This window comes from Ascaphus truei, chromosome 5 (genome assembly GCF_040206685.1).
Source record: "Ascaphus truei isolate aAscTru1 chromosome 5, aAscTru1.hap1, whole genome shotgun sequence".
NCBI lineage: Eukaryota > Metazoa > Chordata > Amphibia > Anura > Ascaphidae > Ascaphus > Ascaphus truei.
The window spans coordinates 211,247,596-211,272,121 of NC_134487.1; positions in this window are offsets into that span (position 1 = coordinate 211,247,596).

Here is a 24,526-nt window from a genome sequence, read left to right on the forward strand (position 1 = left end):
CTGGCCCAGTACCCACCCTTCACCCATTCCTTTGTATAGTGGCTTCATCATGCAACTATACACACACACACACACACACACACACACACACACACACACACACACACACACACACACACACACACACACACACACACACACACACACACACACACACACGATGAACCAATATACAAAGAGTTGTTTAAGAGTTATCAAAACATGCTCTAATAAAAATACCACTTCTCCATATCAGCCACAGTAAAATAAAATCCTATTTCCTAAAAAAATCAAATCTCATCTTCCAATCAAAAGCATCAAATGCCAATCAAAACATTGAATTTACATTGTATTCATTTGACAGAAAATTGGAGAGCAGAAGCATGTTAGTACCTCGGCTAACCAACTAGTAGCTCATTTGTCAAATGTACTCCTGGGCGGTTAAAACGTAACATTTAGAGGAGCATGCGCGACCCCGGAGTAGATGGCTGCCTAACCTGAGAGCTCCGTCCCCCCACAGCAATTAATAAAGTGTAATTACCCTGAAAACCCCATACAACGCCCAATAAAAGCTTGATACCGGTACACAAAGACCCAGTGATGTCTCCGGGGAACCAGAAAAAGAAAAACGGAGAGGATTTAAAGAATTATTTTTCCAGAACCAGTGCGCAACGAGCAGACACAGAAATGGCGTGCGACTCGAATAGGGAGTCGGATACGGAGCGGGAGGAGGACATCGCAGATGGCCCGGAACAGCTGCCGGTCCGCCGGTGTGACTTCACAAAATTATATAGAGATGTGAAGTCCTTACTACAGGCAGAGATTCAAGGGCTGACGAAAGAGTATCGGCGAGGTACTGGACAGGTAGAGGAGAAGGTGAATGCCTCCATAAGGTCAGTCCAGAAAATCGTCAAACAACAGAATAAGCTACAGGCCCAAGTCACAGAACTTGCCGAGAGGCAGGAGGACGCGGACAACCGCGAGCGGCGTAATAATGTCCGGATAAGAGGGCTGGCCGAGACAGTGACGGACGCAGACGCGTTCATAACTAAGTTGATAAGCGAGGTCTTACCTGAAAAGACAGCGGCAGAATTGGTTATGGACCGTTGCCATAGAGCCCTACGTAGCCATCCACTAGATACCAACAGACCAAGGGATGTGATCCTACGACTGCACCATTATCACACACGGGAAGCCCTGTTCCAGGCAACCCGTGCAGAGGGGAGTTGGGATTACGATGGACAAACACTCCAGATATACCAGGATCTATCCCCTCTCACGCTGATAAGACGGCGCAAACTACAGCCCATAACGGGGATTCTGAGAGAAAGGGCCATTAGATATAGATGGACCTTCCCATTCGGGCTGCTAGTTATTAAAAATGGCAAAACAGTCAGCATGAGGGAAATAGAGGAGGGAGAAGACTTCCTCAAGGAGCTAGGCATAACTAACGCATTACCTGCTCCTGCCGCGGCCGAAGCTGTGCCAGAACCGAGCTGGCAACAGCAGAAGAAAGCACAGAGGAAAAGTCCAAGGCCGGAGGCTGAAGACTCAGAGTGAAGTCATAAGCCCCCGAGCTGGGGTGCTCATTTTAATGTTGGGCCGAAGTTATGGTCTATTACAGAGTTAATGTTTCTGTGTCGTAACTCTCCCCTCAAATAAACTCTTGAAATGTCCTGTGCCTGGCCAGCCCAAACACAAACCCTGGAACTGAAAAACAAACAAAGATCACATAGAGACTTACCTCCAATACATAAACTGGCTCCGCGACTGAGAACCTGTTGCAGGGCCTGGGAAGACATAATCCAAGATGGCCGCGAAAGAGCACATGGAAGCAGGCGCAATCATGGATGCACAGGAGGTGAAGACGACTCTGGCGGGAAGTTGCAGCTCTAAGGCGGGAAGAGGGAGCAAGGCGACATCCTCCCCCCACAGAGACCAGGCAGCTTCTGAGGACACCGGAAAGGGAGGAGATGGTGCCGCAGCGGAAGCGGCGGGACCACCATCTTGGAGATGGCAAGCACGCCGGAGGAAATTACGTCACCGAGAGCACCGGAGACCACAGAGGCCAGCAAAAAATGGACGGACAAGAAGAAGAAACAGCAGAGACGCCAGGCGGCAAGGGTTATACTGGGACTACCACAATATATGCACACAACAAGGCCATATAAGGGGCAGACAGCAGTAACAGATAACATGATGAGGCACACATAAAATGGAGAAAGGAAGGAGATTCCCCAGGCTAGAAATCCGAAGTGCAGCCACCCACATAGGAGCATAAGACAGGAGGCACATTACACCCGTGCACTCACAGGGAAGCAGAGCTCAGAAGTTTAAAAAAAATAAATAAATAAACAACGAGAAGTGGTATTTTTATTTTTTTGACATCACACCATCTATGTTGAATTCTAATTTCATACAGTGTGCCAAATACAATCTTTTTATCCACAACATTTACAATGGGACTAGACTAAGCCCAAACTCCTGGGCATGTCTTATTTTCTCACTGATCCATCGCCAGTGTCATTTTTATGGCTTAGGAGAAAATATTTTTTTTTAATTTAAAATACCCAAGAGCATAATATGCCTTATAACTCTATCCTCATAACTCCTAGAATATTGTGACCCACCTCATCATGTTTGGACGAGTTTGCTATAGGCATAGAGATTAGAACAGGGGGCTGAAGGCTTCACTACTACCAAATTGATAACAAAACCATATCCAAACTTATAAAATACAGGTGGTGCTCCCTAGAGTAAACAATATAGATCTAAAAAGGAAAGCAAATCTTAAGAGATTAGATTCACAGAAACTCCATAGCAGGGCACTCAGGGCAGGTAAAGAAAATACAAAATTGATTAAATATGCAATCAAAGGTATGACAAACCAGACAAAAGTTATAAAACATATTTAACTGGCTGCTCGACCGAAACACAGCTGACTTGCTGAAGCAGGAGACAGTCAGAGAAGACACCAACACAGCGTTTCACAAGGAAGGCTTCATCAGGGGCATGTCTGCTCATCAATCATGATTGACTTTATATCCTGAATACATGACGTCACTCAATCAGGGAATGTAAGGCACACTTGAAAGAGAAACTTGAAAGAGAGAACAAACATTAATGATATACAGAGATAATTTCTCTATCCCCCAAGCAAGAAGGCCTTTAGTTGAATCTACATGTTTTTGGTGAAAATTCCTCACTACACTAGTTAGTTTTCTCGCCTGTGCTAGGTCTTTATCAGCATTACGAATATTACAGGCATGTTCGAGGATATGTGCTTTAAGTTCCCTAGAGGTCATGCATACATATAGCAAATTACATGGGCAAGATAGTGCATATATTACCCTTTTAGTGTGGCAGTTGATAAATTCCCTCACTTTAAACTCTCTGCTAGTGAAAAATGTTTTTGTTTAGAAATTAACCCACAGCATTTACAATTACCACAAGGATACAGTATGTGCCATTGGAGGGACTTGTTCTAACCACTGTTTTATTAAAGTGGCTATGGACAAGTTGATCTCACAAATTTGTGGCCCTTCGGGCTGTCATCATTACCCTAGGACCAATAAAAGTTGCCAGACTTGTTTCATTTTGTAAAATCCCCCAGTGGCACTGGATGACTGCTCTGATCTCCTCCCAATGTTGATTAAAGGTGGATATAAACCTTACTGGTACAGGGGCATCAATGTTGGAGATTTGTTTTAGGAATAAGCAAATGATTTCTCTGGCTATGTTGACTCTATATAGTGCTCTCTTGAAGCACAGTCTGCTATATCCCCTCGCTTGAAATATAGTCTCAAGTTCTTTAACTCGTTTGTTGAAAATGGTTGTACTAGAGCAATTTCATAGAGGCTATACAATTGACCAACAGGGATACCCCATTTCTATGGGTTAGGGTGATAGCTATTAAAATGCAGCAAACTGTTGGTCGAAGTACTTTTAAGGAAGATGTCAGTCTCAATCCTAAAGTCTTGTTGTTGGGGTGGGAAGGGAGCGATCAAATCAGGAACATTACATGTGAATAAAGAAAATATAAAAAATATATATATTTTTTTATATTTTCTTTATTCACATGTAATGTTCCTGATTTGATCGCTCCCTTCCCACCCCAACAACAAGACTGCATCTGTTGGAAATCCTCGCATATTTCCAGGAAAGGTTGAGAAGTATCTTTCCAGGTTACATTTTTGTGTTTTACATATACTGTTTAATTATTCGGTTTATTTTATTCATCTATGGTATTTGTGGCGCCTATTCAAATCATTTGACAAATACTAGTCTCAATCCTAAAATCATCAGTAATCTTAATTTGTAGATCAATGAAAGGGGCTGATGCCTCCAAGATCTCATGAGTTAGATGTATGTTCAGTGTATTACAGTTAAGCACCCCAATGAACTCAGTACATTCGGCGACACCCACCTTCCAAAGGAAGAAGACGTTGTCTATGTATCTTATCCACAGGGTATGTGATTGGTATATTTAGTGAGTTCATCTGTAAAAACATGCTCCCTCTCCCACTATCCCAAAAAGAGGTTAGCATGCGATGGGGCACATTTTGCCCCCATCGCAGTGCCTCTTTTTTTAATGTAATATTTGTTATCAAAAACAAAATATTTGTGGGATAAAATAAAGGTGAGAAAAAGGACAACAAAATCACCATATCACCACAATATTACCCTTTTAGTGTGGCAGTTGATAAATTCCCTCACTTTAAACTCTCTGCTAGTGAAAAATGTTTTTGTTTAGAAATTAACCCACAGCATTTACAATTACCACAAGGATACAGTATGTGCCATTGGAGGGACTTGTTCTAACCACTGTTTTATTAAAGTGGCTATGGACAAGTTGATCTCACAAATTTGTGGCCCTTCGGGCTGTCATCATTACCCTAGGACCAATAAAAGTTGCCAGACTTGTTTCATTTTGTAAAATCCCCCAGTGGCACTGGATGACTGCTCTGATCTCCTCCCAATGTTGATTAAAGGTGGATATAAACCTTACTGGTACAGGGGCATCAATGTTGGAGATTTGTTTTAGGAATAAGCAAATGATTTCTCTGGCTATGTTGACTCTATATAGTGCTCTCTTGAAGCACAGTCTGCTATATCCCCTCGCTTGAAATATAGTCTCAAGTTCTTTAACTCGTTTGTTGAAAATGGTTGTACTAGAGCAATTTCATAGAGGCTATACAATTGACCAACAGGGATACCCCATTTCTATGGGTTAGGGTGATAGCTATTAAAATGCAGCAAACTGTTGGTCGAAGTACTTTTAAGGAAGATGTCAGTCTCAATCCTAAAGTCTTGTTGTTGGGGTGGGAAGGGAGCGATCAAATCAGGAACATTACATGTGAATAAAGAAAATATAAAAAATATATATATTTTTTTATATTTTCTTTATTCACATGTAATGTTCCTGATTTGATCGCTCCCTTCCCACCCCAACAACAAGACTGCATCTGTTGGAAATCCTCGCATATTTCCAGGAAAGGTTGAGAAGTATCTTTCCAGGTTACATTTTTGTGTTTTACATATACTGTTTAATTATTCGGTTTATTTTATTCATCTATGGTATTTGTGGCGCCTATTCAAATCATTTGACAAATACTAGTCTCAATCCTAAAATCATCAGTAATCTTAATTTGTAGATCAATGAAAGGGGCTGATGCCTCCAAGATCTCATGAGTTAGATGTATGTTCAGTGTATTACAGTTAAGCACCCCAATGAACTCAGTACATTCGGCGACACCCACCTTCCAAAGGAAGAAGACGTTGTCTATGTATCTTATCCACAGGGTATGTGATTGGTATATTTAGTGAGTTCATCTGTAAAAACATGCTCCCTCTCCCACTATCCCAAAAAGAGGTTAGCATGCGATGGGGCACATTTTGCCCCCATCGCAGTGCCTCTTTTTTTAATGTAATATTTGTTATCAAAAACAAAATATTTGTGGGATAAAATAAAGGTGAGAAAAAGGACAACAAAATCACCCAAATCTTTTGTATCAGCGTTTTGCATGCTCCAAAAATACTTCACTGCATTAATGCTGTCTTTGTGGTTAATATTGGACTACAAGGACTCCACATCGCAGGTGACCAAACGTGTACCTCTGCGAACCATGATGTCTTGAATTTTCAGAAGAACATCAGATATACAGTTAGGTCTGGAAATTGGACACTGACACAATTTTCATTACGCCACCAAAATGGATTTGAAATAAAACAACCGAGATGCAATAGAAGTGCAGAGTTTCAGCTTTAATTCAAGGGGTTGAACAAAAATATTGTATGAAACGTTTAGGAATTGCAACCATTTTCATACACAGTCCCCTTATTTCAGGGGCTCGAATGTACAGTGGCGGCCGAGCTGACTCTAATGCGGCCACCACCGCAGTTTTAAAATAGCACGGGCGGCGCGTGGGCTGTCACCGGCCGAAACCGGGCCGGGTTCGGCCGGCTTTCCCGCGCCTCGGGCGCTTTCAATAGTAAGCGGCATTAGCGCTTATCTATTGAAGCAGCTGCCGCGTGGGAAACTCCGTTTTTAAATGGAGAGCGGACCCGCGGCTAGCCCGCTACGATCCCGGCCAGCTCCCGGCAAGCTTTAGACTGAGCTTAGCCGGGACAGTAATAGGACAAATTAGCACAATCATAAATAAAATATTCATTTGTAATACTTTGTCGAGAACCCTTTGCAGGCAATGACTGCTTGAAGTCTGGAACGCATAGACATCACCAAACTCTGGGTTTCCTCCTTTGTGATGCTTTGCCAGGCCTTTACTGCAGCTGTCTTCAGTTGTTGTTTGTTCGTGGGTCTTTCTGCCTTAAGTTTTGTCTTCAGCAAGTGAAATGCATGCTCGATCGCGAAGAGATCAGGTGATTGACTCGGCCATTGCAGAATATTCCACTTTTTTGCCTTAAAAAACTCCTGGGTTGCTTTCGCAGTATGTTTTGGGTCATTGTCCATCTGTAAAGTGATGCGCCGTCCAATCAACTTCGCTGAATTTGGCTGAATCTGAGGTGGCCATATATCCCTACACACTTCAGAATTCATCCATCTGCTTCTGTCTTCTGTCACATCATCAATAAACACTAGTGACCCAGTGCCATTGTAAGCCATTCATGACCATGCCATCATACTGCCTCCACCATGTTTTACAGATAATGTGGTATGCTTTGGATCATGAGCCATTCCAAGCCTTCTCCATACTTTTTTCTTCCCATCATTCTGGTACAGGTTGATCTTAGTTTCATCTGTCCAAAGAAGGCTGTTCCAGAACTGGGCTGGCTTTTTTAGATATTGTTTGGCAAAGTCTAATCTGGCCTTTCTATTTTTAAGGCATATGAATGGTTTGCACCTTGTGGTGAACCCTCTGTATTTGCTCTCGTAAAGTCTTCTCTTAATGGTAGACTTGGATAATGATATGCCTACCTCCTGGAGAGTGTTCTTCACTTGGCTGGATGTTGTGAAGGGGTTTTTCATTACCATGGAAAGGATCCTACGATCATCCACCACCGTTGTCTTCCGTGAACGTCCAGGCCTTTTTGTGTTGCAGAGCTCACCACTACGTTCTTTTTTTCTCAGAATGTACCAAACTGTTGATTTGGCCACTCCTAATGTTCCTGCTATCTCTCTGATTGATTTTCTTTTTTTTGCAGCCTAAGGATGCCCTGTTTCACTTGCATTGAGAGCTCCTTTGACCGAATGTTGTGGGTTCACAGCAACAGCTTACAAATGCGAATGCCACACCTGGAATGAACCAGACCTTTTACCTGCTTAATTAATGATGAAATAACGAAGGAATAGCCCACACCTATACATGAAACAGCTTTTGAGTCAATTGTCCAATTACTTTTGGTCCATTGAAAAAGAGGGGCTACATATTAAAGAGATGTAATTCCTAAACCCTTCCTCCAATTTGGATGTGAATACCCTCAAATTACAGCTGATAGACTGCGCTTTAAGCCCATATTCATTATTTAATTGTAACTTGAATTTATTTTGGTACACAGCCTAAATAACAAAACTTGTATCAGTGTCCAATTATTTCCGGATCTAACTGTATCTCTCACAAACGTCGGCAAACTGACAGCATGAGGCTATAAGAAGGAATCAATAAAGGTACAAATATTCTCGCACAGACCCCCAATCCCTGTTACTATCGTCATCTGGGGGGACATTTCAGATCCTTGTGCTTTTTTGTAAGTAAGTACAAAGTAGGAATCCTAGGATGTACAACTCTCAGGAACTTAGAATCTCTCATGGTGATAGTGCCTTTATCCAGAGCTCCAGAGATTAATTTGTCTACTTAGATTTTAAATGTCATAGTTGGGTCTAGAAAAAGTCTCTTGTAGTTCAATAATAATTTTGTACAAAATAGAAATGTCTTTTCTGCAGGTAAACTTGTCAAAGATGGGGGTCGGTTCAAAAGACAAGCCTCTAGACAAAACCTCTTTCTGTAGAGGTGTGAGGCAATGTTGGGACAAACTGATGATTTTTAGTCCCATACATGTGTGATATAGTGTTGTTATGCTTTCTTGTTCTGTTATGATAGTTTCTGTTTCTTGTATTTGGGGGGTATATAACCCCATCTGCCCCGATCTCAGAGATTTCTTCTTTCCCCATCTAATACATCTTCTTCTATATGTACTGTGTGGCCCTCCACTGTGTTGTAAAAATTAAGAGGAGGAAGTAGAGGAAGAAGGAAAACACAGGCGTAGATTTTTATTGGCCTCACCCTCCTTATCTGTATCTGATGACTCAGCATCTGTTGTTGATACAACGGGTGTTAATTTCGGCAGGAGCCAACAGCCTCAGCCCAAAGCCCCTTACAGAGCTATACACTGGCGACACACTTTATTTGAGCTCGGCTAGTCCCGCGAATTCGGGTATACTCGGGTGTATTTAGGTTTGTGACTGTTTTCTGCCCGAGTGCATTGCGTTATTTTCCCGGCAGGGATTGAAGCATTTTATTCCGGATAGCTACAATACTGCAATGCCGTGTAAAAACACATGAGGGCGCTCGCGAGCTGTTCTCTTGAAGCCGTCCCCTATAGTGAATTGTAATGCAGTATATATACTGTATATATATATATATATATATACTGTATAACAACAGCCCCTATAACCCCTAACATACAGTACTGTACACATACAGTACTGTATATGCACATACTGGGGGCGAGATGTGTTTGCAGCAGAGAGAGATCCGCTGCTCTCTCTGCGCAAACAGCGACACATTAAAAATTATTTTAAATACATTTTTATTTATAGTGTAGATGTGCAGGGGGTCTCGGGAGCTGAACCGCGTTGGTTTCAGGTCAGGGGACCCCCTGCCCCCCGAGATACAGACCCCTTTATGAGGTGCCGGTATCCCTCTGCGTTTAAAGGTCCCGATCACGTGATCGCGGCCTGTTAAACCAAGTAGAGGGATACAGGCACCCCCAAAAGGGGCCTGTATCTCGGGGGCAGGGGGTCCCCCGACCTGAAACCAACGCGGTTCAGCTCCCGAGACCCTCTGAACATGTACAGTATAAATAAAACACATACAGTATATACAGTAAATAAACACACGTTCTTTACCTTAGCGGCTATGGGCTATGGTAAAGAAGCAGCATTTCTGTATTTTAATAATATTGTACAGTGAGCAGGGGGTTCTCTGAGCCAGAAATCTAAACTCAGGGGACCCCCTGCTCCTGCACAATATTATTAAAAGTACAAAAATGCTGCTTCATTGCCATAGCGTATAGCCGCTAAGGCAATGAAGGGGTTAACCCACCGTGCCCGCTTTATTGTGGGTAGCGAGGGTGGGTGAAGGGGGTATTTGGCCCTTGGTGTGAGTTTAGGACTTGCGGGGGGGTTGTGGGTGCACTTAACCCCTTCACGACCGTAGCAGTTAATACCGCTACGGTCATGAAGGGGTTAAGCCCTCCCGCTACCCCCCGCAAGCCCTAAACAAGCACCGTTGGGGCTAATACCCCATTCACCCACCCCCGCTACCCACAATAAAAAAAATACACACACACAGCAGCCGCCAAAAAATAAATAAATAAATCTAAATAAATAAATAAATAAATGACAATAAATACATTTGAAATAAATTTTTATTGATAGTGTAGATGTGCAGGGGTCTCCAGAGCTGAACCGCGTTGGTTTCAGGTCTGGGGACCCCCTGCTCCCCGAGATACAGCCCCCTTTAGGGGTAGCCGGTATCCCTCTGCTTGGTTTAAAGGGCCCGACCACGTGATCGCGGCCTGTAAACCAAGCAGAGCAGAGGGATACCGGCACCCCCTAAAGGGGCCTGTATCTCGGGGAGCAGGGGGTCCCCAGACCTGAAACCAGTGCGGTTCTGCTCTGGAGACCCTCTGCACATGTACAGTATCAATAAAACACATATAGTATACAGTATAAATAAACACTCGTTCTTTACCTTAGCGGCTATGCGCAATGGTAAAGAAGCAGCATTTCTGTATTTTAATAATATTGTACAGTGAGCAGGGGGTTCCCTGAGCCAGAAATTAATGCTCAGGGACCCCCCCTGCTCCTGCTCAATATTATTAAAAATACAGAAATGCTGCTTCATTACCATAGCGGATAGCTGCTAAGGCAATGAAGGGGTTAACCCAACGTGCCCGCTTTATTGTGTGTAGTGGGGATGGGTGAGGGGGGTATTTGGCCCTTGGTGTGAGTTTAGGACTTGCGGGGGGGTTGCGGGTGCACTTAACCCCTTCACGACCGTAGCAGTTAATACCGCTACGGTCATGAAGGGGTTAAGCCCTCCCGCTACCCCCCCGCAAGCCCTAAACAAGCACCGTTGGGGCTAATACCCCATTCACCCACCCCCGCTACCCACAATAAAAAAAATACACACACACAGCAGCCGCCAAAAAATAAATAAATAAATCTAAATAAATAAATAAATAAATAAATGACAATAAATACATTTGAAATACATTTTTATTGATAGTGTAGATGTGCAGGGGGTCTCCGGAGCTGAACCGCATTGGTTTCAGGTCTGGGGACCCCCTGTTCCCCGAGATACAGCCCCCTTTAGGGGGTGCCGGTATCCCTCTGCTTGGTTTAAAGGGCCCGACCACGTGATCGCGGCCTGTAAACCAAGCAGAGCAGAGGGATACCGGCACCCCCCAAAGGGGCCTGTATCTCGGGGAGCAGGGGGTCCCCAGACCTGAAACCAGTGCGGTTCTGCTCTGGAGACCCTCTGCACATCTACACTATCAATAAAAATGTATTTTAAATGTATTTATTTAGATTCATTTATTTATTTAGATTTATTTATTAATTGTGCTGCTGCTTCAAGTCCTAAACTCACACCAAGGGCCAAACACCCCCCTCACCCCCAATAAAAAAAATTCACGCACAGCAGCCCCACAATTAATAAATAAATCTAAATAAATAAATAAATACATGAAGAGAAATAAATATACAGTATACTGTATATATATACTGGATATATACAGTATATATATAATAACAATCCCTATACATATACAGTATATACTGTGTATATATATACACTGTATACACACACATATATATATATATATATATATATATATATATATATATATATATATATATATATAGATAGATATAGATATATATAGATATAGATATATATAGATATATACAGTATACAGTATATAAACACACATGATGAACCAATATACAAATACATGTAGAATGGTTATCAAAATCATACTGTCCTACAGATAACGCTTCTCTATACAGACAATAATAATAATCCATTTAATAATCCTAACTGATTTTACAATATAAAACATAACATTCCAATCCACACAGTACATTGCATTTACATTGTATAAATGATGCATAAAATCTATGCACCATATACATTCTGCAAATGAATGTTAACAATATAATTGCAAGCTACTCTACCAGTAAATACAAACACTTCCAAACAAGTCAACTATTTTAACCAATCAAGTAAACAAAAATCAATATATACTGTAAGTACCAACCAGAAAACACAATTTAAAACCAAAGCTAACCCTTACAATACCAAGGATTACATCTACAGTATCTAATTGTAAAAAACCTTATACTTTATACACAGCATTGCAATACAGTACATTCCCTGTATCTCCCTGCCTTCAGTGTAATCTGTTTAAAGCCCCCTCCCCCCTAATGTTTCTGTTAAACAGATTACACTGAAGGGAGAGAGATGTAAAGGCCTAAAGGCCTAAAGCCCCCTCCCCCCTAATGTTTCTGTTAAACAGATTACACTGAAGGGAGAGAGATGTAAAGGCCTAAAGCCCCCTCCCCCCTAATGTTTCTGTTAAACAGATTACACTGAAGGGAGAGAGATTTTACAGAAACACACATTAGGGGGGAGGGGGCTTTAAACAGATTACACTGAAGGCAGAGAGATGTTTCTGTTACCAGTAAATCCCCCTCCCTGCTGTCAGTGCAGTGTATGTAAATGTGGGGGGGGGGACCCAATGTGCATACTGTGAGGTCTAACCACCCTCACCCCCTACCCACATACCATTACCCCCCCCCCCATCCTGGCCATGGCCCCTCCGCTTCTGCAAAACAGACACAAAAATTAAAACATACAGTACAAAGTAATGTCCCCTAACCCCTTAATCACCATAGCGGTTATTAACAGTCATGAAGGGGTTAACCCACCCTCACCCACCACTCGGGATGCCTACATACCCTCCCAGACTAACCCCCCCCCCCCCCGTGAGGCCTAACCACCCAGTCAGTACCCACAAGGGAGGCCTACCCACATACCGTTGGGGAAACACCCCACCCCCAGTACCCACACTAAAAACAGTACAATGACCCACAATAAACAGCATTCTATTTATTAAATACATTACCCACCCCCTGTGCCCCCCCCCATAAATACAATATTTATCCTTTTACATACAGGGTTCATAACGCAGCCCCACGCTAGTCCCCGGTGGGCTGGCAGGGCACCTGGACAGACCTACAGTTTACCAGCAGCATTCCACAGGTTCTGGAGGCCTGCTGGTGGATCCTGCCAGCACCATGGCCCTCAGGTGGTCTCCTTGGGTCACCGTGGGCCACAATTGGGTCCCCACGGTAGGCCCAAAGATGTCTGGGAGCCCCGGGTCAAACCCACAGGTGTCTGCGGGGCCTCGGGTGGTTCCCTCGGGGGTCTGGGGAACTCACGGGTGCTCACTACGGGTCCGCGGTGCCCCCACAGAAGTGGGACCACACATCATCATCCCCACACCTACGGGTCGGCGGTGCCCCCACAGAAGTGGGACCACACATCGTCATCCCCGCATGTGTCACCCGTGGAACCACCAGCCTGATACCCTTGGGATACCCGAGGATACCCACAGGTGGTCTCCATAGACCCCACGCAAAACCACAGAATCAAACCCTGAATGTAAAAAAAATAAACCTGGCCTATACATTCAATACATACACCCCCCCCCCCCCCCCCAACACCTACTGCTGCGGCCAAGTTTATTCGAGCATTTGCCCGTTCTTGGCTGCAGCAGTAGCCTGGCGCGCGCCCGAGGGTGACGGGCGCGCGCCGAAGCAGCGGAAGAGCGCCCTCCGATCGGGGCGCTCTCCCTACCATTGCCGGGTCCGCTGGGTCCCCCGGAACCCCCTGCCGCCATCCCCCACATCGCGGGACACCAGGGCTCCCTCGGGGAGCCCTGGACGCGCGTGCAGGGGGCGCAGGCTCCCGAAGACGCGTGACCGCGCGTCATAGCCGAGGGGCGGCCACTAGCAAGCCGGAAAATCTCCCGGCTTGCGGATCTGGCCGCACTGCAATTAAGTGTGTCGGCAGTGTACAGTACAATAATGTGCAAAATAACTATTATCCAGATATGGATAATAGATTAATTGCCCATTATTAAAAACATTAACTAGCATATACAAATAAATAAAGTACTACTGACCTCATCAATACAAAGTGTCCGTTGCCAGAAAAATCCTTGTCTTGTCCACAACATACATAGCAAATACAAAGCCAATACATTGCAATTACATTCAGATATCAATTAACCCCTTAAACACCTTATCAGATAATAACCGCAAAGGTAATTAAGGGGTTAAGCCACACAGGACCGATACCCACCCTTCACCCATGAATTTGTACTGTGGCTTCATCATGCAACTATATATATATATATATATATACTGTATATATATACAGAGAGACAGAGAGAAAGAGAGAGAGATATATACAGTATATATATATATATATATATATATATATTTATATATATATATATATATATACACGTTATATACACACCCATGATAAACCAATATACAGTACAAATTAATGTAGAAGGGTTATCAAAAGCACTGTCCTACAACCAAACACTTCTCCATACATACACACTAAATTAAAATCAATTTCCTTTAATATTCATAACTGATCTCTCAATCTAAATCATCACTAAACCTCTGAAAAGCCATTTAAACAACTTACATTCCAATATAAATGATGCCTAAATATCTATGCACCATATACATTCTGCAAGTAAACAAAACTCAATTAGCAATCATTATTTACATCCCTAAACAATTCACACTAGATCCCGAACAATAAAACCATTAACAAATTCACGCCTAGAGCAGAACAATTAAGCCTTTGAAAAAATATAAGTACCGACAAAAATACAACCTTTACAAACCAAGCCTATCCCTGACCTTCCTCATACACACAATACAATACCAAGGAATACATCTATCTAATTTTAAAATACTTTAAACTCACAATAAAGCATACTGTAGAAGCATACACAAAATAATTTAAAACACATCTAATCCAGCTTTTAAAACAACATCATTTCTTACCCTGTACTGTACTGTATGTATATATCTCTCTAGACATATATACATACATACAGTGGCAAGAAATGATATACCACAAAAAAAAAAAATACACAAGTTAAAAAACCTTTTGAAAAAATTAACAAGTTAAATAAAATACATTTCTTTACTGTAGTTCACTTACCATTACTTGCCCCCACCGACTCCCGTTGCGCAGCTTACTCACGAATCAATCTACGATCAGGAACCCATAAAATAATAAACCAGAAAATAATAAACATTAAACTAAAAATCCAAATCAATCCACGGGTCTTCTATCTGTAATCCATCTTTATCTGTGTTCTTCTTTCTTCTATCTCCTTCCAGCAGGGCGGGGCGGGGTCTTCTCCCCGTCTGCGGCCACGCCCTGGTCTTCTTTCTTTCCCGGAGGTCCTTCCTCCGCGGCGTCTGGCTTCAAAATGAGACGACATAGGCTTTTAAAGGCCTATGACGTCACATTTTTCGTCATGGTTCCCACGGTCCTGATTGGGCCGTGAAAACCATGTGTTTTGGCCGATAAAAAAAAAATGATGACGTCACTTAAAGGGAATTGAAGCACAGCCAATCAGAATGGCTTTGCTTCAATTGCCTTTAAGATGACGTCATGAAAAGGCACATGGCCGCCCTCACATGGTATGGTAGCCAATCAGAGTAGGGATGGAGTTCCCACGCTCTGATTGGCTACCATACCATGTGAGGGCAGCCATGTGCCTTTTCATGACGTCATCTTAAAGGCAATTGAAGCAAAGCCATTCTGATTGGCTGTGCTTTCATTCCCTTTAAGTGACGTCATCATTTTTTTTTGTCGGCCAAAACCGATGGTTTTCACGGTCCAATCAGGACCGTGGGAACCATGACGCAAAATGTGACGTCATAGGCCTTTAAAAGCCTATGTCGTCTCATTTTTAAGCCAGACGCCGCGGAGGAAGGACCTCCGGGAAAGAAAGACGACCAGGGCGTGGCCGCAGACGGGGAGAAGACCCCGCCCCGCCCTGCTGGAAGGAGATAGAAGAAAGAAGAACACAGATAAAGATGGATTACAGATAGAAGACCCGTGGATTGATTTGGATTTTTAGTTTAATGTTTATTATTTTCTGGTTTATTATTTTATGGGTTCCTGATCGTGGATTGGTTCGTGAGTAAGCTGCGCAACGGGAGTCGGTGGGGGCAAGTAATGGTAAGTGAACTACAGTAAAGAAATGTATTTTATTTAACTTGTTAATTTTTTCAAAAGGTTTTTTAACATGTGTATTTTTTTTTTTGTGGTATATCATTTCTTGCCACTGTATGTATGTATGTATATATGTCTAGAGAGATATATACATACAGTACAGTACAGGGTAAGAAATGATGTTGTTTTAAAAGCTGGATTAGATGTGTTTTAAATTATTTTGTGTATGCTGCTACAGTATGCTTTATTGTGAGTTTAAAGTATTTTAAAATTAGATAGATGTATTCCTTGGTATTGTATTGTGTGTTTGAGGAAGGTCAGGGATAGGCTTGGTTTGTAAAGGTTGTATTTTTGTCGGTACTTATATTTTTTCAAAGGCTTAATTGTTCTGCTCTAGGCGTGAATTTGTTAATGGTTTTATTGTTCGGGATCTAGTGTGAATTGTTTAGGGATGTAAATAATGATTGCTAATTGAGTTTTGTTTACTTGCAGAATGTATATGGTGCATAGATATTTAGGCATCATTTATATTGGAATGTAAGTTGTTTAAATGGCTTTTCAGAGGTCTAGTGATGATTTAGATTGAGAGATCAGTTATGAATATTAAAGGAAATTGATTTTAATTTAGTGTGTATGTATGGAGAAGTGTTTGGTTGTAGGACAGTGCTTTTGATAACCCTTCTACATTTATTTGTACTGTATATTGGTTTATCATGGGTGTGTATATAACGTGTGTGTGTATATATACTGCACCGACACACTTTATTCGAGCAAATACCCGGTATGTACCTGGCAGATACCTGGAATGCGCCGCTCCTCACCTCTGACAAGCCCCGTTGCATTTGCCTTCCCAGCCTGGGTTCATGCCTGGCTGATGGGCGGCTGATCTGTTAAATGATAATGATTAGGATGTAATAGGCTGCAATGCTTCGCGTGTCTACCAGATGGCATAAATTCATGAATTGTAATGCAGTTTATATATATATACTGTGCAGTTTTGCAGCCAGCGGGAATAAAATGCTTCAATCCCTGCTTGGAAAATAACTCAATGTACTCGGGCAGAAAACAGTCACAAACCTCAATACACCCGGGTATACCCGAATTCGTGGGACTAGCCAAGCTCGAATAAAGTGTGTCGCCAGTGTATATATATATATATATATATATATATATATATATATATATATATATATATTATACTGTATATCTCTCTCTCTCTCTCTCTCTCTCTCTCTCTCTTTCTCTCTGTCTCTCTGTATATATATACAGTATATATATATAGTTGCATGATGAAGCCACAGTACAAATTCATGGGTGAGGGTGGGTATCGGGGCTGTGTGGCTTAACCCCTTAATCACCTTTGCGGTTATTATCTGATAAGGTGTTTAAGGGGTTAATTGATATCTGAATGTAATTGCAATGTATTGGCTTTTGATTTTTGTTTACTTGGTTGTAGGGCAGTATGCTTTTGATAACCCTTCTACATTTATTTGTACTGTATATGGGTTTATCATGGGTGTGTATATAACGTGTGTATATATATGTATATACTGCTGCGGCCAAGTTTATTCGAGCATTTGCCCATTCTTGGCCGCAGCAGTATCCTGGCGCGCGCCGGAGGGTGACGGGCGCGCGCCGAAGCAGCGGAAGAGCGCCCTCCGATCGGGGCGCTCTCCCTACCGCTGCCGGGTCCGCCGGGTCCCCCAGAACCCCCTGCCGCCGTCCCGCGATCGCGGGACACCAGGGCTCCCTTGGGGAGCCCTGGACGCGCGTGGAGGGGGCGCTGGCACCCGATGATGCGTGACCGCGCATCGGTGATGCGCGGCACGCTGAGGGAGTGCGGCTCGCAAGCCGGGACATTTCCCGGCTTGCGGAATGAGCCGCACTCGGATAAACTGTATATATATATATATACTGTATATATCTCTCTCTCTTTCTCTCTGTCTCTCTGTATATATATACAGTATATATATATATATAGTTGCATGATGAAGCCACAGTACAAATTCATGGGTGAAGGGTGGGTATCGGGCCTGTGTGGCTTAACCCCTTAATCACCTTTGCGGTTATTATCTGATAAGGTGTTTAAGGGGTTAATTGATATCTGAATGTAATTGCAATGTATTGGCTTTGTATTTGCTATGTATGTTGTGGACAAGACAAGGATTTTGCTGGAAACGGACACTTCGTATTGATGAGGTCAGTAGTACTTTATTTATTTGTATATGCTAGTTAATGTCTTTAATAATGGGCAATTAATCTATTATCCATATCTGGATAATAGTTATTTTGCACATTATTGTACTGTAGGTGTTGGGGGGGAGGGTGTATGTATTGAATGTATAGGCCAGGTTTATTTTTTTTACATTCAGGGTTTGATTCCGTGGTTTTGCGTGGGGCCTATGGAGACCACCTGTGGGTATCCTCGGGTATCCCAAGGGTATCAGGCTGGTGGTTCCATGGGTGACACATGCGGGGATGATGATGTGTGGTCCCACTTCTGTGGGGGCACCGCGGACCCGTAGTGAGCACCCGTGAGTTCCCCAGACCCCCGAGGGAACCACCCAAGGCCCCGCAGACACCTGTGGGTTTGACCCGGGGCTCCCAGATATCCTTGGGCCTACCGTGGGGACCCAATTGTGGCCCAAGGTGACCCAAGGAGACCACCTGAGGGCCATGGTGCTGGCAGGATCCACCAGCAGGCCTCCAGAACCTGTGGAATGCTGCTGGTAAACTGTAGGTCTGTCCAGGTGCCCTGCCAGACCACCGGGGACTAGCGTGGGGCTGCGTTATGAACCCTGTATGTAAAAGGATACATCTTGTATTTATGGGGGGGGCACAGGGGGTGGGTAATGTATTTAATAAATAGAATGCTGTTTATTGTGGGTCATTGTACTGTTTTTATTGTGGGGGTGGGGTGTTTCCCCAACGGTATGTGGGTAGGCCTCCCTTGTGGGTACTGACTGGGTGGTTAGGCCTCACGGGGGGGGAGTGGGTTAGTGTCGGAGGGTATGTAGGCATCCCGAGTGGTGGGTGAGGGTGGGTTAACCCCTTCATGACTGTAGCGGTTAATAACCGCTATGGTGATTAAGGGGTTAGGGGACATTACTTTGTATGTTTTAATTTTTGTGTCTGTTTTGCAGAAGCGGAGGGGCCATGGCCAGCATGGGGGGGGGGTAACGGTATGTGGGTAGGGGGTGAGGGTGGTTAGACCTCACAGTATGCACATTGGGTCCCCCCCCCTCCCCACATTTACATACACTGCACTGACAGCAGGGAGGGAGATTTACTGGTAACAGAAACATCTCTCTGCCTTCAGTGTAATCTGTTTAAATCCCCCTCCCCCCTAATGTGTGTTTCTGTAAAATCTCTCTCCCTTCAGTGTAATCTGTTTAACAGAAACATTAGGGGGGAGGGGGCTTTAGGCCTTTACATCTCTCTCCCTTCAGTGTAATCTGTTTAACAGAAACATTAGGGGGAGGGGGCTTTAGGCCTTTAGGCCTTTACATCTCTCTGCCTTCAGTGTAATCTGTTTAACAGAAACATTAGGGTGGAGGGGGCTTTAGACAGATTACTTTGAAGGCAGGGAGATACAGGGAATGTACTGTATTGTTCATCATGTATTTTGTTTATTGCAATGCTGTGTATAAAGTATAAGGTTTTTTACAATTAGATAGATGTAATCCTTGGTATTGTAAGGGTTAGCTTTGGTTTTAAATTGTGTTTTCTGGTTGGTACTTACAGTATATATTGATTTTTGTTTACTTGATTGGTTAAAATAGTTGACTCGTTTGGAAGTGTTTGTATTTACTGGTAGAGTAGCTTGCAATTATATTGTTAACATTCATTTGCAGAATGTATATGGTGCATAGATTTTATGCATCATTTATACAATGTAAATGCAATGTACTGTGTGGATTGGAATGTTATGTTTTATATTGTAAAAATCAGTTAGGATTATTAAATGGATTATTATTATTGTCTGTATAGAGAAGCGTTATCTTTAGGACAGTATGATTTTGATAACCATTCTACATGTATTTGTATATTGGTTCATCATGTGTGTTTATATACTGTATACTGTATATATCTATATATATCTATATCTATATCTATATCTATATATATATATATATATGTGTGTATACAGTGTATATATATATATATACACAGTATATACTGTGTATGTATAGGGATTGTTATTATATATATATATACTGTATATATATACAGTATACTGTATATTTATTTCTCTTCATGTATTTATTTATTTATTTAGATTTATTTATTAATTGCGGGGCTGCTGTGCGTGAATTTTTTTATTGGGGGTGAGGGGGGTGTTTGGCCCTTGGTGTGAGTTTAGGACTTGCAGCAGCAGCACAATTAATAAATAAATCTAAATAAATAAATAAATACATGAAGAGAAATACATTTAAAATACATTTTTATTGATAGTGTAAATGTGCAGAGGGTCTCCAGAGCAGAACCGCACTGGTTTCAGGTCTGGGGACCCCCTGCTCCCCGAGATACAGGCCCCTTTAGGGGGTGCCGGTATCCCTCTGCTTGGTTTACAGGCCGCGATCACGTGGTCGGGTCTTTTAAACCAAGCAGAGGGATACCGGCACCCCCTAAAGGGGGCTGTATCTCGGGGAGCAGGGGGTCCCCAGACCTGAAACCAACGCGGTTCAGCTCCGGAGACCCCCTGCACATCTACACTATCAATAAAAATGTATTTCAAATGTATTTATTGTCATTTATTTATTTAGATTTATTTATTTATTTTTTGGCGGCTGCTGTGTGTTTGTATTTTTTTTATTGTGGGTAGCGGGGGTGGGTGAATGGGGTATTAGCCCCAACGGTGCTTGTTTAGGGCTTGCGGGGGGGTAGCGGGAGGGCTTAACCCCTTCATGACCGTAGCGGTATTAACTGCTACTGTCGTGAAGGGGTTAAGTGCACCCGCAACCCCCCCGCAAGTCCTAAACTCACACCAAGGGCCAAATACCCCCCTCACCCATCCCCACTACACACAATAAAGCGGGCACGGTGGGTTAACCCCTTCATTGCCTTAGCGGCTATCCGCTATCGTAATGAAGCAGCATTTCTGTATTTTTAATAATATTGAGCAGGAGCAGGGGGTCCCTGAGCATTAATTTCTGGCTCAGGGAACCCCCTGCTCACTGTACAATATTATTAAAATACAGAAATGCTGCTTCTTTACCATAGCGCATAGCCGCTAAGGTAAAGAACGAGTGTTTATTTATAATGTATACTGTATGTGTTTTATTGATACTGTACATGTGCAGAGGGTCCCCAGAGCAGAACCGCACTGGTTTCAGGTCTGGGGACCCCCTGCTCCCCGAGATACAGGCCCCTTTAGGGGGTGCCGGTATCCCTCTGCTCTGCTTGGTTTACAGGCCGCGATCACGTGGTCGGGCCCTTTAAACCAAGCAGAGGGATACCGGCACCCCCTAAAGGGGGCTGTATCTCGGGGAGCAGGGGGTCCCCAGACCTGAAACCAACGCGGTTCAGCTCCGGAGACCCCCTGCACATCTACACTATCAATAAAGATGTATTTAAAATAATTTTTAATGTGCGGATGTTTGCGCAGAGAGAGAGCAGCGGATCTCTCTCTGCTGCAAACACATCTCGCCCCCGCCGCCCATACAGTAGTATCATTTATGTATGTGCATATACAGTACTGTATGTGTACAGTACTGTATGTTAGGGCTTATAGGGGTTGTTGTTATACAGTATATATATATATATATATATATATATATATATATATATATATATATATATATATATATATATATATACTGTGTATATACAGTACTGTATATATATATATACTGCATTACAATTCATGAATTTATGCCATCTGGTGGACACGCGAAGCATTGCAGCCTATTAAATCCTGATCATTATCATTTAACAGATCAGGCCCCAGTCAGCCAGGCATGAACCGTGGCTGGGAAGGCAAACGCAACGGGGCTTGTCAGAGGTGAGGAGCGGCGCATTCCAGGTATCTGCCAGGTACAAACTGGGCATTTGCTCGAATAAAGTGTGTCGCAGCAGTACTCACACCAAACAGGGTATTCAGGGGAAATTCTAGCAGTCCTAGCTGCCCAGTGCCACTGAAATGGCTTACCTAGTGCAGCTTCTAGTCCTGTGGGGTATCGGGAAATCCAGCCACCGCTGGCTGCAAGATGCAAGCAGTTATGTTTAAATCTCCTGCTTCAGAAGGCACACAGCCTCATCTTGGATGTCTCTGGCACAACCTCAGAGAACAACATTTAGGCCATCTCCACGCCAGTCCATTAATTGTCTGTTGAACTGCCCCTTTTCTACATTCCTATCTCCATAGAAAATAGTGGAAGAAGAGTGATGCCTAATCACACAGTCGATGCTCCATGTGGGACCAATCACACCACGGATGCTACACTATGTGGGTGTTACGATTGTGCTCGCCACAAACTGGGACCGGACCACGGGGCTGAGGTGGGGTTATATAATCACCGACCTTAGTCTGTGCAGACTGATCTGGAGTGCGCAGTACGTAGTGGTACATAGCAGGGTCAGGATCGGAGAAGGCAGCATTGTCGTTATTCAAGCAGGAGTTCGGCAACAGGTAGACAGGAGTTCCCCACTTCAGCTTAGGAGCGTGAGCGCGGGAGTGGCCTCTGCGTGAGGAGCGGCCTCGGCCCATGACGCCGGTCTCAGCAGGGGGAGACAGCAGGCTGGCCGAAGTACACCGCGGGGCAGCGTCGGGGAAAAACAACGCTTCAGCACAGAAGTCCAAAGCAGGCCTCTGCATGGAGAATAGCAGCAGGCCTCAGGAAACGAATGGTAATCTCTGCTAGGGGAGAATGCAGCAGGTACCAGGAACCAGTGCTGGCAAACCAACACTTCAGCACAGGAGTCTGGAACAGGCCTCTGCGTGGAGAGTAGCAGCAGGCCTCAGGATACACGGGAACTCAGGCATCTAAGTGGAGAGTAGCAGCAGGCCTCAGGATACTCAGGAAACACAGGCCTCTGCATGGAGATTAGCAGCAGGCCTCAGGATGCTCAGGAAACACAGGCCTCTGCATGGAGATTAGCAGCAGGCCTCAGGAACTCAGGAACTACTAACGAGAATAGAGAGGTTAGTACACAAGGAGACAAGCCAGGCGGCTTGTGGCAGAGGCAGTAATGTCCAGAGAAGGATTATGCTCGGAACAGACTCAGTGTCAAAGCCCAGCATATAAAGGGCGGAGATCCAATCACAGGGAGGAGGTGTGTGAGCATTCCTCCAATGACGGAGCACAGGGCTGAAGCTGCAATGAGAGGCAGCACATTTGCCATTGATTGCCAGAGGAAGCCTTTGTAACTGCAGAGGTCTGCAAGGCTTTAATCAAAGCCAGGAGCAGATTCCTTACTGTGGGCCAATCTCAGACTAAGCTACATAGGCCAATCAGGGCTGAGGAAAATTCAAACTAACTAACCACTAATGCCTGAGTCAGTTGGGTCAAAACCTCAGGGTTCAGTTTCAGCTGGATACCTCCTGTGGAGATTGATGAATCAGTCTGACCTGAACAATGGCCCTGCCCTCAGAGTCACAGTTAACCAGGACTGAGTTCACACCGCTCCACCTTCAGTCCCAGCAATAGCCATTTCTCCAGACATGGGGGCTGAACAAAGGGTTTCTCAGCCCTGTTTGTCCAAAGATCTTGACTATGCTTTAAAACACATTTGTATGCCTGCAGTTACATTAGACACAGAAAATAAAGGTTTACACTTACATAATATATTTTGCCAGCTGAGTTAAAATAGGATGTATATACAGGGCAACCCTGTATATTCATTCAGATAAAATGGCAATGGCTGGGCTTCACCTTTATTATAAGAGCCTTGTTGCCTATATTGTCACACTAAGGGGCATATTCAGTAAATGGCGATAAGCCCCTTATCGCCAGCTTCTCGCCAAAAATGCCTACTGCTATTCAGTAAGCCCAGAGAAGCTGTCGATAAGAGCAAAACTTGCCGTTTTTTTGCCAGAAAAAAAGGCGCAGACCGCTTGGTGATAGGCCCCTTCTCGCCGGTCATCGCCAGCTTTTCCAACTCACTGTATTCTAGTAGTCCCGATCAGCTTCTCGAAGCTGATCGTCACTCTAGAATGGAGAATTTCTCTCCAAATCGCCTTGGCAAAAAAAGTTGGCAAGAAAGTGGAGATGAGCGGTGAGATGGCACTTAGAAAAAATAAGGCCCTTTTCCTGTCTCGGATTGATGCCAGGGTCTCCGGAGCTGATACCCATTAATACAAGCACTGGCTAACCGCTAAGGCAATGAAGGGGTTAAACACCCGTGCCAGGTTTATTGTGGGTAGCGGGGGTGGGTGGGGTGGGTGAAGGGGGTATTTGGCCCTTGGTGGGTGTTTAGGCCTTGCGGGGGGATTGCGGGTGGACCTAACCCTTTCATTACATTAGCGGTTAATACCACTATGGAAATGAAGGGATTAACCCCTCCCGCAAGGTCTAAACACC